The 9,556-nt window shown below is 38.2% G+C and overlaps 1 long non-coding RNA gene across 2 annotated transcripts in view; it reads left to right on the top strand.

The window, feature by feature from the left end:
* Positions 1-978: 978 nt before the first annotated feature.
* The window catches only part of LOC102012439, a 47,601-nt gene continuing 39,023 nt past the window's right edge, over positions 979-9,556 (top strand). The window contains exons 1-3 of one of the 2 annotated variants that reach the window (XR_260827.2): positions 979-1,062; positions 2,722-2,896; positions 4,899-5,047. This is a non-coding gene — a long non-coding RNA (uncharacterized LOC102012439). Of the gene's footprint in view, positions 1,063-2,721; positions 2,897-4,898; positions 5,048-9,556 lie in introns of those variants that run through there. The other variant, XR_001233829.1, reaches the window with a different exon arrangement.

Below are 9,556 nucleotides of genomic sequence, written 5' to 3'. Positions count from 1 at the left end.
AATGTTATTCTTATAACATGATCCCCGGCCTGTCATCTGTTTGACATAGACACATTGATTTTAAATAACAGCCTGAGCTCTACTAAAAAACAGATAGCCCAAAAATGTCAATGACTGTCTCTAATATTAAAAATGGCATTTCTGTTCATGTGACAATTCTGTCACAAAATCTACCTACTGCAGCTACGTAATATCATTTTAAATGAACTTACGTCCTTCCGCTGCACTTTGTAGTACTTACACAATCGCTAATATTAAATGATACTGCAAGACAACTCCTCTCCATTCTTGTTATCCATAAATCCACATATTACGTGGAAGCTCTGCACCTATGTTTTAGATTCAGTAACAAAGAGGCTCGTCTTTTGGGAAATTTCAAGGCATCTTTCCAAAATCCTCAGCACTGTTGTAGTTCTACAAATGTACAGCAGTCTGTGAAAGGGGCTGGGGAAAACACATATATGTGTGTGAAAGCACGCATTTATGGAAAGAGTAAGGTTAAGAAATGAAAACAATATGTATATTTTTTACTAGATGGTCACTGTGTGTCACTTACATTTTTTTAACCTGTTCCACGTCATTTTAGAATCAAATAAATCCCAATTTCCCCACTCATCTCCTTTGGGCACACGAAAGTGCCGAGATTTGTTGAATTCCTTTGTGTGTGGTGCCACTGCTGTCCCTTTATTAGAACCTCTTGCCTGTCAAAAACATTTATTAACCTAATTGGCACAAAGTCTTCTAAATCAACTGAGAGCGCTCAGCTTTCGTTTCAGCTCCACTGCCAGGCAAGCCTCTGCTCGCCCTGGCTTCCTCCTCCCCTCAGAACACGCGGTTTCCCTTCCCCAGCCTGTGGCTGACACTGCCACTCGCCCCGGGGCAGGATGATTTGCTCCTTGTGGATTAGTCGCCGTCAGCAAGCGGGTCTCACCTGGTCACGTCCTTTAAGAGCGCATTCACATGCAGGGCTGCCTGAAACCTCGCTGGAATGTGCGCAGCGCTGCCCTGGCTTGTCCCGCCTTCTGCTGCACTTTCCTTCCAGGGCTAATTTTCCCTCAAAAGGTAATAGCGTTCTGACTGAATCTGTAACTTGTTCGCATCTTATTTCAGCCTTTTTGCTTCTCCCTGCTGCCCATCAGATAACCTGCGCCTAGGGAAAAGTAAACTTGCTTTCTGGTAAATTCATGACGGAGCTGTTCCTGAAGAAGTTAGGCTCAATCAGTCCAAGCTAAGTTCTACCTACACTGAGTAAACTGGACAATTAGTAAATATGTGTGTGTAGTCAGGTAGGAGGAGTGCTCTCTGTGTAGCATAGAGAAGGCACCTAAAATGAAAAGATTGGGCCGTCAGACCAACAAAATACATACTAATTGGTGTCTCAGAATCTATTTCCCAGTTTAATATTTTTTACTTCATAGAGAAACCAAGTTTTTGTTGTACAAAAATTTTCTCTTCTGGTATCTTTTGACCTTGAAAAGTATTCTGTCTTAGCCCACAATATCAGTAAGAGGCCAGTATTGCCATAAATGTTTCCCCTCACACTAAATTAATAATATTTCTTACAATCTGTGGCACAGAAGTGCATATATAGACTCTATGGCTTCCAGAGATACATGAATTGTTTCAAATTTTATGGACACATTTGCATGGTGGTGGTCAATAATTTCATAACATTCTCAAGAGAGACGCTGGCTCTTCCAAAAAGTAATAAACGACACGCTAGGTTAACTGATGTTTTGAAAGATATTGAAAATATAGATGTAACATGATAGCTTAGTGATTAAAGATCATAGTATTTTTTCTCTTTTATTATCTCTGATTGTCTAGACTTTACCTCCATATTAATTTCCCATACTCATCCATCATTCCATTATTTATTATCAGATAACATCCATTTTTCAACTAAATCTGGTGTGCTTCTCTTTTTAAAGTGATCATTACTTCTAGGTGAGAATATTAGAAAAGAAATATGCAAGTGAAAAATATGTGACTGCAGAGCTTTTACTGCTTGAATTAGAAGTAATTTGTGAGTGATGAGAGAGCACAAATAATTTCTGGTAGGAAAGTGTTTCATAATAAATTAAAATCAGGACCATGTAAAGAATCAACATTTAAAACTCAGAGGCTAATTAATTAGAGGTTACCAACTTTTTTCCAAAACTAGTCAGATTAAACTCAGTTCTGAACTTCATGGGTATTTTTCATGAAAGCTGTATTTCATAGTACATTTATTAATTTTACGATTACATACAGTATGGCTTTATTGTTCCAAGTATTTCATGTTGTGAATATCTCATTATGAAGTCCATAAAAAACATTGTATATAAATTTATGAAACTAGTTTTAGAAATCAAACTCATTTCAACTGTAACTTTGTAATCACCAAATGCCTAGATGAATAGTCACAATTCTTCAAAAAACTATAACCAGAAAAATATTTTTCCCAAAATGGTTTGGTAGCCAGCATCCAAGATGTCCTCCAGTGACCCCTGAGTCCTTGAATACAGAATTACGCCATTTTCCCCTTTTCCAAAGAGCACAGCAGATGTGCTGGTATATTGTTTCCATGAAGAGACTGTCGAAAACACTACAGTTTCTGTCATTTGGACCTCTCTCCCCCTCCCCCTCTTCAGCCCCCTCCCACTCCTCTGTCCTCTCCCTCCCACTCACCATCAATCCCTCCATCTCTCACTCTCTCCCTCCCTCCCACCTTTCTCTCAGGATTTGCTCTGGAAAAAAAGACAACTACCATACTGAACATGGAGTTGGGAAGCAGAGCCTCCAACCTGGTCATCTTCCGGTGTGTGGCCTTGGACATTTTGACTCAATGTCATGAGGATCCCTGAGCTAGAACCCCCAGCTACACTTTTCTTGGATTCCTGAGCCACAAAACTGGGTAAGAGAATAAACACTGTTGATTTAAAGTGTGAAATTTAAGAAATTTTTATTAAACAGTAGACACCTTGTACAGATTTAAGTTCCTGAATATGGAATGGTAATCCAACAAATGTGGAAACAGGTTTGACATTGGGCAGTGAGCACAACATACAATGCCTTGAGGTGTTTGTTTGAGAAAGGGTAGTCTCTATGATACCTGTAAAGGCTATCCATATGCTGAGAAGAAAATAAACTTGGGTCCACACCTTGTAACGTCTCTTAACCTACTTTGCTGAAACAGAACATACGAAGCTGGGCAGTTTATAAAGAAAAGAACTTGATTTACTCACAGCCCTGGAGTTGGAAGGCCAAGAGTAGGTGACCACACCTGGCAAGGCCTAGTGCTCCATCTTAACATGGTAGGAAGTAAGGGAGAAAATGCGAAGAAGAGGTTCTCACAGCAAATGATCCAGTTCTGGAAAAATGGGCCTGAGCCAGTCATAAAGACCATGTCCCCACGGTCTAATCACTTCTTATGGATCCCATTACCCTTGATCACATTTATATCATATTTAAATACGTGTTTCAGACAGGACAAGCTACATTCAAACCAGAGCAAATAATTAACATTAATATAAACTTAAGACTGTAAAGCTACAAGGTTAGGGGAAGAAATCTCCATGGCATTTAGTTCTCCAAAGTTTCCTTAAACAGAACAGAAGTACAATGCATAGAATAAATAACTAATAATTTGGACTTCCTCAAAATGTAAAACTTCCACTCTGCCCTAGAAGTGATCGTTGTTTTTCAGTCCTCTTCCCATATTCTTTAGAATTTTTGTTTTACTTATTACTCATTAATGCAGTCCTACGTCATAGTTAATAACTATTTATAGTAAGCTTCTCCTGTTCAAATTCCATGGTTTTTTGCACTGACTAGTACCAGATCCATTTACTACTTCTGGCTTTTGTTATAAAGGAGACTGCAGTTTCTGTCTTGTCGCACATTCTGTAAGAATTTGCTTTGGGGGAAGCTAGCTGCCAGGACCCGAGCAGTCAGTGGAGAGACTCTTTGGTGGGGAGCTAAAGCTGCTTCCACCAGCCATTATCAACAAGCCAAGAAGTTGCTCCGCCTGCCCCATCTACCCTCAGACTCCCAGCTAGGGCTACCATCTTGACTGAGAAACTCTCACCCAGAACCACACAGCTAGGCTACCCACAGATACCTGGCATCAGACATGAAGTGAGATCACAGAAGTTTGTGTTCGTAAAAGTTTGAGCCACAATGGGACTGTTACATCGCAAAAAGTGACATACACGATGTCAAGCTTATTTTAATAGTAGATCATTTCTAAACAAAATCTTTACACAGTGAAACTCCTTATAATCTAGAATGTTGTTCAGTCAGTAGAGCATAATTATTCCATGGTATGCTAAAATTATTATTCAGCATGCATATGTGGTATGATTAAAGTGACAGGTGAATGCTTAAATTTTAAAAATGTATACAGTAAAGACATATTGCCATTAATTGCTCCTCAAAATATTCCCCATGACTTTGAACACAATTATCCTACCCATTCTTGGCAGTATGTCTTTACTGAAGTATAGTAAATATATATTAATTGCTGGTGCCGGATACCATTCAATGGAAAGGTAGGGTCAAAAAGACATTACCCAGTGTCCTTATCCACCTATTTACTGGACCTGGTGCAATGCGACATCTGGCTCTTTCCTGAGGTCAAAATGACAGTGAGAGGCACATTCTGAATCAACCCAAGACAGGAGATAGCCACTGTACTACAACTAAAGAGGTTCATACAAGAGGACTCCAAACTTCTTTAGAAAGTGGCAAGAGTGATGGAAGAGTGCCTTTGAAGTGTTGGGGAAAATTTTGAGGGGGATTAATGATAATGTATCTTTTATTATAATGAGGCTTTTAAACAATTTCAACATTCACCATGTATTTTGATCACACATTGTAAGTAACATAATATGAGGATCACAAATTCTATCAAACAGCTCCTGATGTGTGACTGAGAGAAAACTGTATTACCCTTCTGAGCTTCAGTTCTTCAGAAGATGACCGTCACATGTACTTCAAAAATTGATGAAGTAAGTGGGTCAGTGAATGGCAGGACTTAGCACACTGCTTAACAAACAGTAAGCACCATTGGAATTAACAGAGTAAAACTCTAATTCACACAAAGAATGAAAACAATTCATAGCAGGTGTTTGCTCAAAAATAATTTCATTTCAAGTGTTCGTTCTATGAATTCACCATTTAAGTATGCTGTGCCAGACTTTGTTGCCATGTGGTAAATTTCACTGGACCAAATATTATGTTCCTCTTGTTTATGAGTGTAGCCCTAACACCTAGAATATCTGATATATAACAGTCCAAAAACACCTGTCAGGTAAAGGAGAGCTATGCGTTATAAAATCACATTCTTGAAGAAATTGTAGTTACTGCTATTTTTGGCAGTGTTGAAATGAGTTTAAAATATCTAAGCTTTTGAAATGTTTATTTAAATATTATTGAATGTTAAATAAAATCTCAGATTCTTTAGTTAGTGAATTCTGCTAAAAGTATATTTTATAAACTTTATAGACATAAATGTAATAAAATATAATAGCACTGCATCCTTTCATGGAATTTTATACCTCTTCCCACAACAAGCAATACTTTCAGAAACTTCCTGTGGTGCACTGCTTACATCTGTTCATGCTTTAGCCCTTAACAACAAATTTGGGCATTTATAAACTGATATTCTAGAACAGCACCTTTTAAAAGCAGTTTCTGTCCTCACTACCTTCTGTGAAACAGGTGGTTAACGATGTAACCTCTTTTATCATATGAAATTTAGTGCATTCGCTGTCAAGGACATCATGCTCCATATTTACAACAAAATTATGGTTTCCTCATCAAAAGGTAAATCCTTCATTTCACAAATTTAAATGGTTCTTAAAATAGAAGGCCAGATGACTAAATTTAGGTGCTGAAGAGAGGCTAATTCAGGAATGCTTTCTGGCACCATTCCCAAAACATTTTCATTTGATTATGGATTGAGCGTGGTTTTCATTCATTTTCAACTCTCCCCTCTCTGTATGTTGTTCTGAGATAGGCAAACTAGTGTTTGTAGGTAAATTGGCTTCAAAAAATATGCCACTGTGCTTAAATGATCTCTTTCTGTTGACGTATTGGAAAGATGGCCTTATGCTCACTGACCCACATGTAGTCTTCAAGGTCATACATGTCCGTGATAAAATGCACATAGGTAGTGTTCTGCTTCAGAACTGTTGAATGGAGATTGCAGAATTACAGCAGGTAAACTCTAATCCATGGAGACCGAAAGGACTTAGAAAGGCAAATCACAGGGAACTCATGACTATGCACTGATATGTTTTTCTGTTTTATTTTTGTCATGTCTGCCTAGTTATTCTTCTTTGTTTTGGCTTGGTTTTATGCTGTTAGTATTGAGGATGGAACCAGGGCATTTTCCCTGCTAGGCAAGTACTCTCTCACTCATCTCTGTCTTGCTCTTACATCTGTTCATTCTTTAGCCCTTAACAACAAATTTGGGCATTTATAAACTAATATTCTAGAATAGTACTTTTAAAAGCACAGTTTCCATCCTCACTACCTGAAACAGGTGGTTATTGATGTAACCTCTTTTATCGTATGAAATTTAGTGCATTCGTTGTCAAGGACATCATGCTCCATATTTACAACAAAGTTATGGTTTCCTCATCAAAAGGTAAAACCTTCATTTCACAAATTTAAATGGTTCTTAAAATAGAAGGCCAGATGACTAAATTTAGGCCTGAGGTTCACCACGGGAGCTGCTTTTCCTGGGGGAGGGGACAGATGCCAAGTCTGAGGATCAATGTTCCGATACTCAGATGAGGAGGTCAGAGATTTCTGGAAGAAAGGTGAGTCTGAGCTAGTCATAAAAATGCATCAGCTGCAAGAGGTTAAGATGATCTTCATGCATAAAGAAACAACTGTTGGAAAGTGAGAAACATACTGTCCTAGTTACTTTTCTCTCATTGCTGGGACAAAATGCCCAGTGGCCTCTACTGCTCCTTCCTTTGTGCGCTTGCTGCTTTTGCTGTCTTCCTCCGAAGTGTTGCCCTCTGCCATGTGCCACTCTGTCTTGGAAACAGCCAAGTATGGACTGAAACCTCCACAAACTGTGAGCTAAATAAACAGATGTAAGAGCAAGACAGAGATGAGTGAGAGAGAGTACAGTAATAGATCATTTCAGTTTATTTTTCAGTATTTTTCAAAAACTTACAACTTCCTGTTTTTGTGTGAATTTGAGCTCATTAGGAAACTTTTGGTCAGGTCTCTCCCCATTTAACCCAATCGACTGTAGCATTCCTCACCCTACAACCTAGCTTTGTTAGTAAATCAGAAAGCCAAGATCCCACTCTTCCACTTGTGAGAATTTAGAACAACTATTCTACTGTTTCACAGGGTTCGTCGAAGAATCACTTGAGATATAACTGTGAGAGTGTTCTCTAAGTAACAGTGCTCTGAAGCTCCAAGGTGTAATTATCCTAGGCAAGTACCTACCTACTGTTATGGTTTGTGTGTGGATGTTGTCCCAAAGCCACATGGAGTCATGGGGCGGGCTTTTAGAGTTTATGATTGATTCACGGTCCAATGTTGGAATTGTGGATGTGAGTGCTACACCTGTCCTGGGGTGAGTAGTTTGCGTACAATGTAAGGGAGGGAAAGAGGCTGCTTGCCTCCACTGTTCCTCCCTTTTTACGCTTGCTGCTTTTGCTGTCTTCCTCCAAAGTGCTGCCCTCTTCCATGTGCCACTCTGCCTTGGAGCCAGCCAAGAATGGACTGAAACTTCCACAAACTGTAAGCTAAATAAACCTTTCCTTCCTTCATTTTGGGCATCGGGTATTTTGTCCCAGCAATGAGAGAAAAGTAACTAGGACAGTATGTTTCTCACTTTCCTACAGTTGTTTCCTTATGCATGACGATCATCTTAACCTCTTGCAGCTGATGCCTTTTTATGAGTAGGTCAGACTCACCTTTCTTCCAGAAATCTCTGACCTCTTCATCTGGGTATCGGAACATTGATCCTCAGACTTGGTATCTGTCCCCTCCCCCAGGAAAAGCAGCTCCCGTGGTGAACCTCAGGCCTCATGCAAATAAATACACAATTCACGAGTCTCTTGTACATATCTTTGTGAGGCATATAAGTAGGTTATACTTTCATCTCTTGTGTTCCTCCATTGCAGCTTACCATGATGGACTCTCTCTATATTGTAAATAATGTTGCCCTTTCTTCTCTTCCTCTCCAAGCCTCTTGGCATGAGATACTTCATTGCAACATGAAAGTGTTGAAAAATGACCAGTCATTTTACATTTACACTTTATATTAAAATATCTATATTAAACATGTTACTGTAAATTTTTAAGTTGAAGATGTTTATTTTTATTTTTAGGCTTTCTATATGTATTCAATATGAATAGACAGGGGTGATTATTATAAAAGAATAAGATCTGCCACACATCTAATGTACTGAACCATCTCTCTAAAAAGTGGTTCCAAATATAATTTGAATGACAAACCTCAATCCAAATTTAAGTGCACATTCGACTCAAAATAGTGCTTTTATTTTAAAGAGAAAAAGACAATAACAAAATAACAACAAAGAAGACAAAAGCAACACAAAAATAATTAAAACAATAAAGGATTTCAAAACAAGATGATAGGAAATAACAATGGTTGTTATATTACATGTTGTAATCTTCAGTGAAGTTGCTCAGATTACCAGATGTAAGAATGCAAGAGTGATCAAACAAATAAAGTGAATAAAAAGCAATAAAACAACAATAGAAATAATACAGACCTTCACTAAGCAAGATGGTAGGAATCCAACAATAGTTCTTATACTGCATATTGTTGTCTTAAAATTAGTTGTTCAGATTACCAGATATAAATATACAAAACAGGTCAAGAAAAAAAATTTAAGCATCAATTGTTCCTTGCAATAAACCACTAGACACCAGCAGTACAATTATCCCAGCTATCTTGTATATGCATATGTATTTTCCCCTTTCTTCTTTGTTTCTTTTCTCTTTCCCTCATCCCAGTTGTTCCTTCCCTTTGAGCAATTTCTTTCCCTTTCACAATATCTATTGTACCTGTTGGGTTTTAGATACTCTTTCAGGTTCTTATACTAGGGAGACAATATAATATTTACACATGTGGGTTTGATTTATTTCACTTTATGAATATGGTTTCTAGTTGCATCCATTTACTTATAAAAGCCTCAAGTTTATCTTTTTTTACAGCTGAGCAATACTCCATATCTTTTCGATCTGTTCCTCAGTTGATGAATATTTGGGTTCTTTCCAAGATTCAGCTATGACAAATTTTACTGGTGTAAACATGAGTGCACATATATTGCTGTGGTATGATGTTTTCAGTTTTTCTGGGAAAATACCCAGAAGGGAATAGCTGTGTTAAGTGGGATTTCTAATCCTAATTTTATAAGGAATCTCCACACTGACTTCCACAGTGGTTTCACCAGTCTACACTCCCACTAGCAGTGCAGAAGAGTTCCTTTTTCCCCAAAGCCCCTTTAGCATTTGTTATTGGTTGGTTTCCTGATGACAGCCATTCTTTCTGGGATGAAATAGAATCTCAGTG

The sequence above is a fragment of the Chinchilla lanigera genome, unplaced genomic scaffold (assembly GCF_000276665.1).
Source record: "Chinchilla lanigera isolate Chin_1 unplaced genomic scaffold, ChiLan1.0 scaffold00020, whole genome shotgun sequence".
NCBI classification, from domain to species: domain Eukaryota; kingdom Metazoa; phylum Chordata; class Mammalia; order Rodentia; family Chinchillidae; genus Chinchilla; species Chinchilla lanigera.
This window is presented reverse-complemented; position numbering and strand designations above follow the sequence as displayed.